Raw genomic sequence first — 14,891 nt, 5'->3', positions numbered from 1 at the left:
CGTGACAGCAGAGACAGAGCGGGAGTGTCTGTGTCCCAGTAAACAAACCACAGTATTAAATAAAAGTTCTGCTGTCATCATATTCGCTCCAGCGTATGTTTCTTGGGTCCCACGTTACAAAAGGTTTATCATATAATCCTGATAGTTGTTGGATTACCATTATACTATAATTTTATAGACCTTTTTGTAAACCCCATAAATCATTGTAAAATGAATGAACGTAATCTAGATCTTTATTTATATATTTAAAAAAAACCCTGCATTTTTCACCCTGTTGTCAGATTTCTTGACATCATCGCTGTAGTCTGAACTTATTATTTCTCTCTTTCTTGTGACTCGTATTTTTAAAGTAATTTCTCACAATCAGCAGGTCCAGCATCCAGCCTCTGGTTGAGAGACTGAATATTCTTTAGCACACAGGCCAAAGCACTGCAGTGCTGCAGGATCGGGTCAAAGCTCTGGTTCAACACACTGGAGAACCTTCAGCAGGTGATGTACTAGACTCCACCTAAACTGAGGTGTGTTGCTACCTAAACTAAGGCCATTTTATCTACAGAAATAACAGTATTTCCTAATCCACTCAGAGAACGCCATTATTAACAGGTTTGAAAGCCAGTCAATTCGAGTCAATTTGCTATTTAAAATTTTTTAAATAATCCTTTAACCCTCATCTGTGGATTCAGTGACCAATCCTTAGAGCCGTAATTAAATTAAACAGGCACTCATCTGTTCAAGCACAGCAACCTTTAGGTTTAGAGAAAAAATTCTCCTCCACAAGCATGTAAAGAGGTAGCAGATGTTTTTATTTTTCATGTCGACAGTTTTAGATTGAAATACATACCAAAAATGTTTTCATTAATATGTTCACAACAAGCTTCCGAAGCAATGCACTGTAAAGATGTGCTGCAATAATGATTTTTAACACTTAAGGCAGTTTGTTATTGAAATACTACAGTTTATGATAAAAAGGCAATTCTAATAAGTTTAAGTGAACAACATTTTGTGTGCTTTCTCTTTGTAATCATCTCACATCAAAACAGAAAGGAAGGAAAAATACATCACCTTCCACACGCCCTCCATTTATGGGCCTGGACTCAATCCTTATACAAAAGACATTTAAATATAGATATCATTCTGAAACAAAATAGAATATAAACTCTTGACAATAGCAAAGAAAAAGGCTGATATCCTTTCCATCTTCCCAGTAGCATTGGTATTTTGCATGCTACGAATGAGTTTTATTGCAAACAGTACAGTATGGGTCCCAGTTATAATAAAAATTAAGCTTGTGATCCAAACTTATGCCATTTCTAAATTGGGATAAAGGTTTACACAACCTCCTTTTATTCTAATAGGTCTGCTGCACACAATAGTAAGGCATCAGAGTGCTTCGCTTTCTATGGAGGAAACTGGAGGACTTTACTTTTTTTAAAATGCAGTGTCTCAAAAGAAAATTTGCGTGCCCTGAAAAAACGTGCAGACATGACTTAGTCCTGCAGCTTGTGTCACACAGCAATGAGGGAGACAATGATTTGTTGTCCTTTTAAACAACAAACAACAAAATCACTAGTCTTCCATGCTGCTGTGGACTTCCACATCCATACAGTTAAGGGATTCACCTCTTTCACCCATCACGCAGCTTCTTTCTTTAACTTCAAATACAATAATTTTCGTTCCTGATGCAAAAAGCATCAGTTAAATAATCACAGGGTTAAGCAGCTAAGTACATCTGAATGAAACACAGTTAACACTGTTGGGTTCTTCTAGTCTTGATGTGTCACTGCCAAGTTTTGGGTCATACTCAAGGTGGCCTCCTTGAGCTAACATACAATCCAAATCTTCCTGTGAAGACAGGCGCGGGCTGAAGGAGCTTTCAGGGAAACCACCTTCAACCCAAAGTTTCCTCAGTTGAAGGCCGGAGCTTCACAGCAGAACTGGCTGTGCTTGGCGGCCTTCTCCTTGTGCTCACAGAGATTAAATGATTCAGTTGGCAGCCTGTCAAGAAACCATCTGTAAAAGTGCTTGAAACCAGTATCAAAAGAAACACGGTTAAAAAAAAAAAATAGACAAATTGTGTGGGTTATTATTTCAATTACTGCAGTTATCTCTGTGTGACCGTTATCTTTCATCTGCCATTTTTCGTATTTGAAAGCAGGAATCACAAAGCCTTCATCTTACATCTCTGCTGGCTTGAATACAGAATTTCATTCCTTTTTGACTCTAACTTGTATTATTAAGTACAATTTTACTCCTGCAGTTTCTCTCTCTTTAAATATGGAACTAGCGGAGGGTTAAGTGTTTGCGAGCGTGATGTTCTGGAGAAAGGACGAGGCTAAAAGGATGGACGAAGGCACAGAGGTTTGAGGCAGCGCCCGGGGTCACCATCAGGGTTATCTGCCTGGTACAAACTATGTGATCCAAGGCTCAGCGCGGCTCCTGACCACCCTGCAAGCTGAAACAGAGAGAAAACACCCTCTAACCAGCTGTCGCGTGGTGTTCATATGTACCAACATCAACATGAATAAACTCAGCTGTCCATCAGCAATGTGACTGCAAGAAATGAATGGCATTTCAGAACGTAAGGACTCCTCTGAAATGATATGAATAGATTTGAAACATTTAGCACAACAATTGGAAAAAAAATCCCTTCTGATTAAAAGCAGCTTCACAACAGAGTACTGTAAAATGCTGCAGTGTGAAGGAGAGCAGCAGTGTGCCTGGTAATTGCTTTAAGTCTATTTTTAAGGAAAAAATTTCAAATCTCTGCTCAAATATCAGATGAAGCTTCTATTCTTATCACGTAATGAACAATTCATAGAAAACAGGATATTCCAATATTTTCTTTCATTGTTTAGACCAAACTAGAAAATAATCTCCAGATTAATCGATAAGAAAGCAGGAACAAACGCAAACACTGAGGCTGTGTGATCCGTCGCCACAGGATTTTCTTCATTTTCCGTCAGTTTTCGTTAAATACTTTAGGAATCTGAAAAATATGTGTGTTATTTTCCATGAGAAAGAAAAACAACACCTTTATCTCCCTGAATCAACCAACTGCATTAATTTAACACTGCACTCTGTTCCACAAAGTCAACAAAGTCTGCGGGATGCAGGGAAGTTTTTTTTTTTTTTAATGTCATTGATAATGATCAATAATTTACCATCAGTAGGAGCATTTTGGACCTCTGCAGTCAGCTTTTGAGGGCGGACGGTCTTTTCTTATTGGCAAATTGCCATTTTGTTAATGCTTTAGCTGCATAGGCACATATTACACATATGTAATATGTGTATTACATATTACAGCAATGGAAACATTGCGGTTAATGAATTACATGGGCATGTTAGACGCTCGTATTATTTAAGACCATCGCTTTGACTTTATTTGTTATATTAGAGCAAAAAGCCTATATATTTAAATGCTTGCAAGGGAAAGAGAGCCGTTTGCTGTGAGATTATCCTCTTTAGTTCAAGCTGATAAAAACAGTTAAATGGCTCAAATCTTGATTTTTTTTTCTGCCCCTTCAATTTGTGTAAAATTTCAGTGTGTAAACTGATTCCAAGTACGTTTAAATCCCACTATTTATGCAGAGAATGTAGTAAGTATTTACTGAAACTTGAGAGCACATCAGCCAATAGCGCTGCCATCTCACCAGACCATCTGAGTGTGTGTATGTGTGTGTATACATACAATGAAACCTGATTCGCTTGAGTGTGTATGGGTTATACATGTACAGAGTGTAAGATGCATGCCAGTCTTAGGTGTGTGTGTGTCTTAGACAGTATTATTAGTGCATTTAAGCGCCTCTCATAGTGAATAAGTGAGAATAGCCTGATTTGTCAGGATGTTACATCTCTGTGCAGCAATTTGATGCCAAATGCGAGGATGCAGACACAGAATGGACCAGTTGCACAATTGAAAATCAATAAGAGAAAGTCGGTGACATTGACACACAATGGCAAGATAGTCACAAATTATTAGTCTTTGGAAAAGCAAACCTAGATTTCTGCAACGGAAAGGCTAAAAACCCAAAATATTTAAAAAAGCGACAAACAAAAGATAAGAAAAACAATACAAGAATATTCAGTGTAATGAGACACGGATTTCTTTCACGGTAAAATTGGTGGCACTTACCATTTCTGAATTAGACACCTGGGGTCATCCACAAGGGCGTCGATTCCTGGCGCACAAAAAAAAAAAAAAAAGCAATTTCACTGCACGAAGAGAAGGAAGGTGAAAAAAACCTTTACTTTATAAAGGAGAATTGAAAAAAATTTCAAAGGCTCTCAGAAAAGATGCTGAAATGATTGAGTTGGGGGGGCGGGCGGTTGAGAAAATGGAAGCGTTGAGGGGGCCAATCGGTGAGATCTAAAGACAACAGAGTCTGTATTGGCCTCTGAGGAAAAAGGCACAGTCTGTCTCCATTGCCCAGTGGAGAACACTGATAGATGTGTTTTTGCTGGCATGGGTTATGTTTTTACTCAGGACTGACAGACAGACAGCCCCCATGCACACAGGTGCTATTCAAGGAAACTGTGTAAAAGTGACGTCACTGAGAAAAATCTAGCCCATAAACCTTTTCAGCACTTAAGCTCCGCCCACTACATGTTGCTCTGTTCATATTTTTTTCCCATTTTCTCCATTTTTCTCTCTCTGTATCTCCACATCTCTGCGCTCTTTGTCTGACTATCTTTGTGGGTTTAGCTCTCGCTTTATCAGCCTCTCAGTCCATAAAGTGCATTTCAACAAACTAGGAGGCCATAAACACTTGCAGTAAACCTAAACTAATCTCTTTATCTTTCCATTCCTGTCTTCATCAATCTCTTTATCTGCCTCCATCTCTCTCTCTTTCTGTCTCACACACACACACGCACACACTATAGGTTGAACACACTACACTATACAAATCACTGAGTGTTTGTTTTCATTCCTCGCCGGCACAATATGTTTGTTGGGCTTTTGCAAAATGCACGCAGCTCCTGATGTGAAACCAACAAACGAAGCTTACCCTAATTTTCATAACCCTCCAATTTGGAGCGAGGCTGCCTCTCTTGCTCCTTCTCTCTCTCGCTCTAATGCTGAAACACCACTTTGTGAAATTACAGTACAATTTTGAAAAGTAGAAACAGGCAGCAGGCAATTCAGGTGCTCAGCCTCCGCAACAATGGACTGCTGGCCTTGGTGATGGTTGCTAGGCAATGGAGGAAATACAATGGCCTCCTCTGAAACCAAAGGCCCTTAAGTGGACTGACAGGAGCGAAGGCACACACACACACACACACACATATATATACGAACTCACAAAACGGAGCGATGCAGGGAGGAGGAGAGTGCAAGTGAAGCCGTGCACCTCTATGCATAGACGCTCGACCGAAATATTGCAGTTACCTGCTCCTGACCGGGTTGATCAGGCAGGAATCTGTTGGTATTTGGAAATCAAATCCATGGATACGTCCTGGACACATCTGTGCATATATGAACCGTGCCACATGCACGTACTGAAAACACAAGTTGAGAGGTCTTTCTGTTTTCGCACACAGCTTGGGAAAACCCGATAGTGGCAGATAATGTTTCAGACAGAGCGATGTATTGACCAATCACATGGTCAATACAGCAACAATCAGTCTGGCAGGCTGTCTGCCCCTCCATCTGTCTGTTATTTTTCCTTATCCACCGCTCCGTCCTTGCATATCACCATTTACCTGCTGCCTCTCTCATCAAACATCCACCCAATCAACCAGCTAATGAATCAATAATCTGAACATAGTCACCACTTCAGGGAACGTAAACTTGCTCAAGTACTGTACTTGAGTACAGTTGTGAGCTACTCACTCCCTTATATAGTGTATATCTAACACTTCACCTATGCAGATTCAGAATACGATAACAATTAGGATTTCCCCAGGAGGGAATTTAGACATTACTCTCAATCATTTGTCACAGTTCAGGGGAAGTTCCTCAGTAGATCCAGCGGTTAACACCACTGTATCGCAGGCTAGTAGCAATATAAAAGGATCTTTTATCCAGGCTCATAGTAGAACAAAATATTAAAACCAGGAAACTTTCCAAAAGATAACCAGAATAACAAAAAGGTAAAGAAAACAATAGAGGATTTAAAAAAATGGAGGGGAAAAATGTGATGATCTTATAGAGATCAAGGTTGTAGGTGCTGAAATGGCGTTTTCTGTTCTGGAGTATTTATTCACGATAACATTGTCCTGTGTGAGCAGTTTGGACAGGCACTACAAAGAGGTTGAGTGTGTGTTCACTGCTGCCTGATAAATGCAGTGCATGGCTCATTAAAAGACGTTTAATTGTAATAAAGAAGAATTGTAAAAATAAAATAAAATAAACACAATTTATGATTTATGGTTCTTAAGGGAAAAAAGTGGATTCTGTGTTTGTATCTCACCCTCAGTTTCCTCTGTGGTCTTCCGCTTTTCCCCCAGCCTAGCAGCTCCATCTTTGACATCCTTATATATTCATGATCCCTCCTCTGCACATGTCCAAACCTTCTCAGGCTCACCTCTCTAACTTTCTCTCCAAACAGTTCAACATGAGCTCTCCCTCTGTATGTATGTCTCCCTGTATACTCATTTCTAATTCTGTCCATCCCACAGAACACTTCCAGCTGTCTTTTTCTTTGTGCCACAAACCACACATCATAGCAAGTCTCATTACCAGCTCATACATCTTTCCTTTGACTCTTGCTACCATTCTGACACTGGTCTCCACCCACTCCAGCCTACCTGCATGCTCCTCACCTCTCTTGTGCACTGTACCTTGACCCCAGGTATTTAAACTTGTTTTGCTCTCTAATCTCACAACTGATCACAAAGTTGTCTGTGAACATTATAGTCCACAGAGACTCCCTTTTTTGACCTCATCTGTCAATCACTATTGCAAGGTGTAACCTCAGCCCCATCTGTCACTCCTACTGCACACCACTACTGTCTCACTATCCTCATACATGGCCTGCATCAACGGCATACTTTCCTGCCACTCCTGGCTTTAGTTCCAAAGCTAATGGAATATGAAACAGGAATAAAATCAATGCATACAAGACAACTTCAGAATACTATCTAAAGGCTGAAACCTTATCAATGTGCACATCTCAAATATGCAACAAAATATGTCCCCACGCCCCAAACAAACAAACACACATGCACGCACAATCTTTTAGTCTTTGCCAGGATACAGGTGGGTTTTATCTCCATCCGCCCTTGTTCATTACTTCTTAGCGAAAGAGTCAGTGTTTGACTGATAGCAGCTGGACGGCTGAAAGCTCTGCAGGAGAAAGGAAACAAGAGCGAAAAATATATTAGCAAAGTTGGCTGAAGTGTGAAACTCCAAACTTCTGTTTAGACTTTCTGGTTTTTGAAAGAGCCACAACAACTTTTAAACGGACTGAAGTGACATTTGCCAGCGAGTTTTCAAGCTGTGCTGCAGCAGAGTAGCTAATTAGCTATCAAGCCTGCTAAGTGGCAGCAGCAGTGCCTTTCCCTCAGTGAAGGTTTGTTTAGTGGCAGTTTTATTTGAACGGGAATGTCAAGAAGTGTGCTCATATTTGTAAGTCGATAGGAATATTATATTATTATTTTACATTAGGATGTTATTACCACATGATGCTGCAGTTCAAAGGTCGCGGTTCTTGATTGAGTGGTAGCAGGCTACCAGAGGCCTACACTACAAAGCAGGATTTAATCTTATCCGGGTACCTTTAGGGTTAAGTCCGGGTTTTCAGTACGACGAAGGTGATTCAGTTTTTTACCGGGTATATCACCATGGCAACTTATGCTACAAACTAACCTGTTTCGGAGGTGACGTTACAAATGTCTTTTATTTTTTATTTTTTAAACCTGTCCTGTAGGCAGAATCATGGTCTGAATGCTTTGTTGTGCCAAACACATTTGCTTTTCCAACACTCTCTGTAGACTCTCTCTTCTTAATGTTTCTATTTTATTTATTAAGTTTATTTTATTATTCATATTATTGCCTGTGGGGATATTATGCTGGAGCGGACTGGGGGTGAAGGCCAGATTGGCTAAAAGAAGAGGAAAGCAGAGGAATAGAAGAAGAAAAGGGACAGAACAAAAAAGAGAAAAGGAGGAGGGTGAAGCAAACAGACACGCTGGGCCACTGCTGCAGACCGAGCTCTCACCCAGGAGAGCTCACAATCTGAGGGTACACGTCCTGATGCCTGAGCTCCCACAGTCAAGGGTGGGAGTACCAGGGGGCCAGAGGCAGTGGGCAGCCGACCCCACTGCATGCTTTCCACTCCACGGTGAGCCAACGATGGGGACTTGCACCTCTCAGAACCGCTCAACACCCGGCAGAGCCCCCACCGCACAACAAAGAGGCCCAAGCCACCCTGGAACACAGTCTCCAAGGTAGCAGACGAGCAACACAACCAAAACGCCCAGTCAGGTACCCCACCCCAGGCAGGGTATATGAAATACGGCTGTAGAAGACGAATATCTTTTTCAAAGGAGAGCTGATATATTTTTTGTATCTACAATAAATACAAAAAATGGCACAAACAGTCACAAAGCACAGCGGAAGTGTTTTTTGGGGAGACCGTAACATGACAGGACAGTGGCAGAAGCCAACAGTAAGCAGCTAATGTATCTACAGTATTATTTGACTTATCATTAAAACACATTATATTTCATGTCTTTTTCCCTCACAACACTCATAATTCTCTGCTTCTTTGTTTCTCAGTACAGTCTTTCACATGTTTTGGTTTCTGTCATTTTCACAGCTGTTCCTCACATTACTGTCTCCCCCCAAAATACTTAAATTGTGTTTTTCAGATTTTCTTTCTACTTCTGCTGTGTTTTATTCAGCCCCTGTTGTTTTTGTGTGGTTTTGCAGCAATTTTCAATTGGTTGATGTTTTCTGAAGTTGCACTGACCTCTCAAGGCCACTGTGTATTACCCCTTCATACATCCTGTTGACTAAAGCCCATTTACTAATATAAAGAAATATATTAGAATTTTAAAAAAGCTCATACAAACATCAGCAATCACTTTTTAGCAGACAAAATGATGATCATTCATGATTTTATCTCTTTTCATTTGGATTGCTGCAACAGACAAATCAGTTTTAGATTGCATTCAGACTGTACAGAATGCTGCAGTAAGATTTTATTAGCAATAACAGAAGATCCCATATTACTCAAGTTTTGACTTCTCTTCATTGGTTGCCAGTAAATTTTAGGTTTCATATAAAAATTTTAGCTTTAACTATTAGAGCTCTACACGGTGAAGTATGTCTTTGAACTGTTGAAACTTCATGCTTCTTCCCGAGCACTTAGGTCTTCAGGTCAGAGGCTGCTTTTGGCCCCACGTGCTAGGTTTAGAACCTGTGGGGATCGGGCTTTTCAGGCAGTGGAACCAAGGTGTCTTTATGCTGTACAGACTTTATTGACTCATTAAAAAAGCAGCTGAAAACATTTCTATAAAGACGAGCTGCAAATTAATTTGTTTTCTTATATTTTCATTATATTTTTTATATTTATATTTTATTTTTCTGCTTATTCTCGTATGACTGAGCCATTAGCTTTTTCTGAATTTGGAGGTCGATTTGTCAAGCTAAGTGTGTCTAGTGTGTGTGTGTGGGGGGGAGTTTCCTGTTGTGCTCGGCTGAATGTCTGGACGTGATGACAGTCTCAAGAAGCTGAAAAACTAAGGTGACTGAACTGCTTTATATTTTGTTTTGTTTTTTAAGACTTTCACTCTCATGCAAAAGGCTTCTTCAGACCTTTGCTCAACTAAAGTGATGGGCCCGCTTATTCAAAGAAACTCGAGTATGTGTCTATACAGTCTTCCTTTTTTAGTATTTGTTTTATTCTTTTATAAGCTAATTTTATTATAAATACAACTATGTTTACTGTTATCTGTATTTATCCCATGAGCTTCTTCAGAATCAGAATCAGAAAGGGTTTCATTGCCAAATGTTGAGCGGGTTTACAACATTAGGAAATTGCTGCGGTGCTTCAGTGCAAACATACTGTTATAAATTAAGCTTAAATAGACATGAAAATAAAAATAAGAATAAGAATTAAAAGTGCTAAGTAGATAGATAGATATATACATGATATATACATGAGTGCAGGTGGTGATCAGTGCCAAACATGGAATGATGCTTGTGCTTGTATGTCTGAGCTCTGCAAGTTTTTTACTTTACTAAAAACAAATTTCTTCTGATGTTTGTGCTTTTGGTGTCAGGTAATGGGAGAAATGGATTTCCCACTGGGAAAATGAATGTGGCCTCTCCAGGTTGGAAAAACATCTTAGAAAGTCAGAGGTAATTTCCCTGCATTCATGTGGCTTCTTGGGTTGTTAGAATTCATGAATTGCAAAGTTGTTTCACCAACTTTTTTGTATTCATGTGGAATCAACATGGACACAAGATGGAAAAACTGTTTCAATTTTCAGTATTTAAAGTCTATTGATGGCTGTTTCCACAACGGAAAATAACCTCTCCAAATGTAACTCACACTAGGTGGACAGCAGCTAAATGTTAAAAACCTAGTAACAAATTAAAGGTAACCTTTAGCAAAAAAAGCAATAATATTAAACAATTATTCTGACAAACCAAGTATAAACTTTCAATTCAGTTCAATTCAGTTTTCTTTACATAGCGCCAAATCACAACAACAGTCGTCTCAAGGCGCTTTATATTCTAAGGTAGACCCACAATAATACATACAGAGAAAAACCCAACAATCATATGACCCCTATGAGCAAGCACTTTGGCGACAGTGAGAAGGAAAAACTCCCTTTTAACAGGAAGAAACCTCCAGCAGAACCAGGCTCAGGGAGGGGCGGGGCCATCTGCTGCGACCGGTTTGGGTGAGAGAAGGAAGACAGACAGACAGTGAAGACTTTCACTTTATCCATCCGTCTATTATCTTCCCTTTATTCTTATTAAGGTTTTCCCAAAATTTTCCTGGGAGAAAATATAATTTCCTGTGCCACATGTCCTGGTCTGAGCATTTCAAAAACCGCGGCTCTTATGGGGTTTTTCCCATACAACCTGTCTGTGGGGTTTAAGGAGTGGTCCAAAAAAGAAAATATGTGGTGAGCAGCAGTTCTCTGGTAGAACATGCCTTCTTCATGCAAGAAGACAGGAGAATTTCTGATTTGAGCTAGCAGAAAAGGAAAAGTAAGGCAAATAATGAAAGTATGTGGAAGAGGATCTTTGAATGCACAACAAGCTGAACTGTGAAGGAGATGGTCTACAGCAGCAGAAGACCACACCAGGTGCAAATCTGTCAGCTGAGAACAAAATGCTGAGGCTACATTTCACACAGGCTTGCCAGAATTGGACAATAGAAGATGTGAAGATTCTGATGAGTCTCAGTGGCTGTCTCATGGCTGCTTCCACCATGTCACCAACCTCAATTCTGGTTCTCAAAAAACAATGAGTTCACTGCACTCAAATGGCCTCCACAGTCACCAGATCTTCATCCAGCAGTCACCTTTGGGATGTTGTGGAGCAGGAGATTGACATCATGGACGTGCAGCTGACAAATCGGCAGTAAATCTTTGATGCTTTATGGATCAAAATCTCTGATAAATGTTTCCAGCACATTCTTGAATCTGTGCCATTAAGAATTAAGGCTTCTCCGAAGGCACAAGGGGTCCAACCCAGTACAAGCAAGGTGTACTGTATAAAGTATCCAGACTGTGTGTGTACATTATTTCCAGTTAAAATGGTGGTCTATGTTCTGTATTATTAATAATTGAGACAGGATATCCATAATAATACTCTAACATGCAGCTGTAGCTGTGAGCACAGGGGCCCCACCCACCCTCACTTCAAATCTTCCGGTTACGAGGAACTGCCAATCAGAAGAAAGGTGTGTTAAGAGAATGTGGATGGGAGCTAAAAAGATTGTTTTTGGTTATTATTACTATAATTATTATTATTTGGTTAGATTATTTAGGTAGTGGATAAATTGGGGGTCTGCACCAGTAGAGATTATTTTCAGCTTTGAATCGTGCAAACTTGAGGAACAATTGAAAATACAAAGCTGGAAATGAGCTTAAAAGTTTCCAAATTCTTCATCTAACACACATGGGGTGAATGTAAAAATCTGTTTCTTTTTGGGCAGAATTCAGAATTTTTTTTCTTCTCTTCACGTGTGATTATGGAGCAGAAATGTGTGATTTTCCTCATTAAATTACATGTGAAAACCTGAGTTCAGCAGCAAAATGAAGTCAAATTACAGCGAGGTCTCTAAAACAGCATTAGTCTTCTGAGGAATATAAAATTGCCACTGTACTGTACTTTGTACTGTTATTTTGTCACAGCCAAATCAGACAAGTGCAGTTTGGCAGGACGCGTTTGACTGGCTTGAATTTAATGATAATGCGACGTATAAAGATACATTATGGTACATTTTTCCCCTCTCATTCTGTGATCTTGTTGAAGCATTATCCTGTAGGTTAAACAGAAGTGCATCAGTGAAAATAACAGCATTAAATGCACATTGTCTGGGCGCATATTTAAAAATATATTTAAGTGAAATTAGCTGTATTAAGGCAACAAAGGATTTATTCAAGAACACAACAAGACTGATGGTAATGTCTTTATTTCGTGAACAATAGCATCACAATTTGGAGGTGCAGCTTGGATAATTACAGCCTGGAGCTTTGGGCTTCCTGGCCATGCCATAAAAATGAGTTGCCAGGCACATGCTGACCTTTTGTGATATTTTTAAAAACCCTGAAAATACTAAGAAGGCCAGTGTCTCTCTGACGTACTCCCCTTCCCCCCTCAATCTCATTTCCCCCCACACATCTCCCTCATCTACTGGAGAGAAACTGAAGCACCACTTCAAGCCAGCGCTATTATTTGCTCCTTTCGAGGCCCGGCCCCTGAAGTACTCAGTTAGGACCTGTAATGTAGATTCCATTTCAGCTGCTATTAGGCCTCATCCGTTTTAGCAGACCTGCCTGTTCGTTATTCCTCCACTACTCTCTCCATCCTCCACATGCATCCATCCGACCCCCCCCCCCCCCCCCCCCCCCCCCACCACCACCACCCCTTCCTGCTTTCTGCTTTGGTGCTGCCATCCCTCAACTCATCCTCTCATTCCTCCTTAGTCCTCCACCCATCTGCCCCCCATCCCATCCTGCTATCTCTCCACTCCACATCTGACCACCCCAGTTTCTTCCTCCCTCTCCCCTCCATCCATCCACTTCACTTCGCTCCACTCCCATCCCCAGCCTTGCCCCCAGGGGAGCCCTGCAAACTGCTTATTCAACAATCGGCTGCCATAAAGATATGTAATGACATTTTCGAAGGCAAAGAGGCCTGTGTGGTTTTTAATTCATATTTAATGGCTGTCAGGCTAAATAGCCCACTATCCTAAATGGGAGAGAGGCTGCTGCCCTTCCACTTAAGACTGAAAGCCGTCTGCTTGTGGATATCTGCTGGTTGCACAGAGCTTCTGCTGCAGCCGTCCATTTCTGTTTGTTCCTATTTTGGAAAATCACTCAAGGCGCAAAGAGTGACTCCACATCTTTAGAAACAAAGATGAATTTTTTATTCATATCTCACAGGATACTAATGATTTGAAAAAGCGTTCTTGCGGTTGAGGTCGTTTGAATGTGTGGTTCTTTTTTTGATTGGTTTATTTTGTTTAAAATGATTTAAATCAAAAAAGTTCCCAACATGATGCCCTCAAAATGTGCTAATTTTAACATGCAAAATATATTTAATGAAGGCATGCGGTATTCTACCTTCATGCTTTGAAGATTTTCTGAGTGACTAGCCTTTGAAATTCATTGAGTTGGTCAAAATGATCCCCTTTTAATTTGCCTTAGTTTTTGAGGATTTTTGATCCCTCGTAAGAACAGGACAGGAGTTAAAACATTACATTTTCAAAAACACATTGAAGCTCTGTTAAAAAGTAGTGGATTTAAAAAAACAAACAATGCTTGGTATGAGTCTTTGTTTCTGTTGCTATAAATCATTAATAGGAAATTGTTGCAGTTTTGCTGTTAAAGCTATGATAAATACCATCACATCAATGCACAAATTCACATGATTTTGGCTTTAGATTTATTTGATTTGGGTTTTTTTTTTTGCTAGCCCTGAAATTTTCATGTAGCTGTTTTCTGTATTTATGACGTTATTAAGGCTCAATAACTTGAAAAAACCCCAAGCGTATTCGACCTTACTCTGAAGGAAAATCCTGAGCACTGTGCAATTTTTTTTGAGGTTTTAAAAACTATTAGAAATAAATACTTTTTTAATCAACAACCAGAAAAATGCATACACTTCTGTTAATCAGGGTGACACATTTATTGCCTCAAGTAGATGCAGATGAGTCGTGCTTAGTCGAGCCAATAGAACCCTGAACTACTCTAACTACTCTTAATCACAACAATTGAAGATACTACTACAAATAAAGGTACAGTATAGTTTTCAAATAAATGTGTACATAAACACATTTGATATCCCTCAAATTTATACCTTAATATTGGCTGAATATCATACACAGATAAATCTATTCTTGTCTCCTTTTTTCTCTCTTTGTCTGCCTGACAATCTCCTCCTTTTATTCCTCTGAACGCCTGCAAATATCACTTCTCTCCCTCTGTATGTTGCACTTATTCACAGTCCTGCTCCCGGAGAGTTTTTCTTGTGATTGTGCACATGTTTGGAGTATGTCCAGTTAGAAAAGGCAAAGACATTTCTTTCCTTCTTAAAAATAAATAAATAATGCAGGCAGTGCAGAAATGCTCCCTGTGGAGGGTGAATTTATGTTCTTCCTCATGAAACTTCTCCATCATTAATGAGAGAACCGACCAATAGATCTCACGAGGGAGTGTACTCTCCCTGCGTACTTGCTTCTTGGGTTGTGAGGTGCAGCAGG

At 39.9% G+C, this 14,891-nt stretch overlaps 1 long non-coding RNA gene across 1 annotated transcript; it reads right to left on the bottom strand.

The window, feature by feature from the left end:
* Positions 1–1,885: 1,885 nt before the first annotated feature.
* On the bottom strand, positions 1,886–7,840 carry LOC147319677 (uncharacterized). Its single transcript, XR_015131424.1, has 4 exons — positions 7,618–7,840; positions 6,411–7,285; positions 4,133–4,178; positions 1,886–2,452 (listed from the first exon to the last, which is right to left on the bottom strand). It is a non-coding gene; the product is annotated as an uncharacterized LOC147319677 (long non-coding RNA).
* Between the last annotated feature and the right edge of the window lie 7,051 nt (positions 7,841–14,891).

The sequence above is a fragment of the Aulonocara sp. 'chitande type north' Nkhata Bay genome, linkage group LG11 (assembly GCF_057382095.1).
Source record: "Aulonocara sp. 'chitande type north' Nkhata Bay isolate Kocher_YH1m ecotype deep benthic linkage group LG11, A_spYH_male_GT1.1, whole genome shotgun sequence".
Lineage (NCBI taxonomy): Eukaryota > Metazoa > Chordata > Actinopteri > Cichliformes > Cichlidae > Aulonocara > Aulonocara sp. 'chitande type north' Nkhata Bay.
The sequence above is the reverse complement of the archived record's forward strand: the minus strand, read 5'-3'. Positions and strand labels throughout refer to the sequence as shown.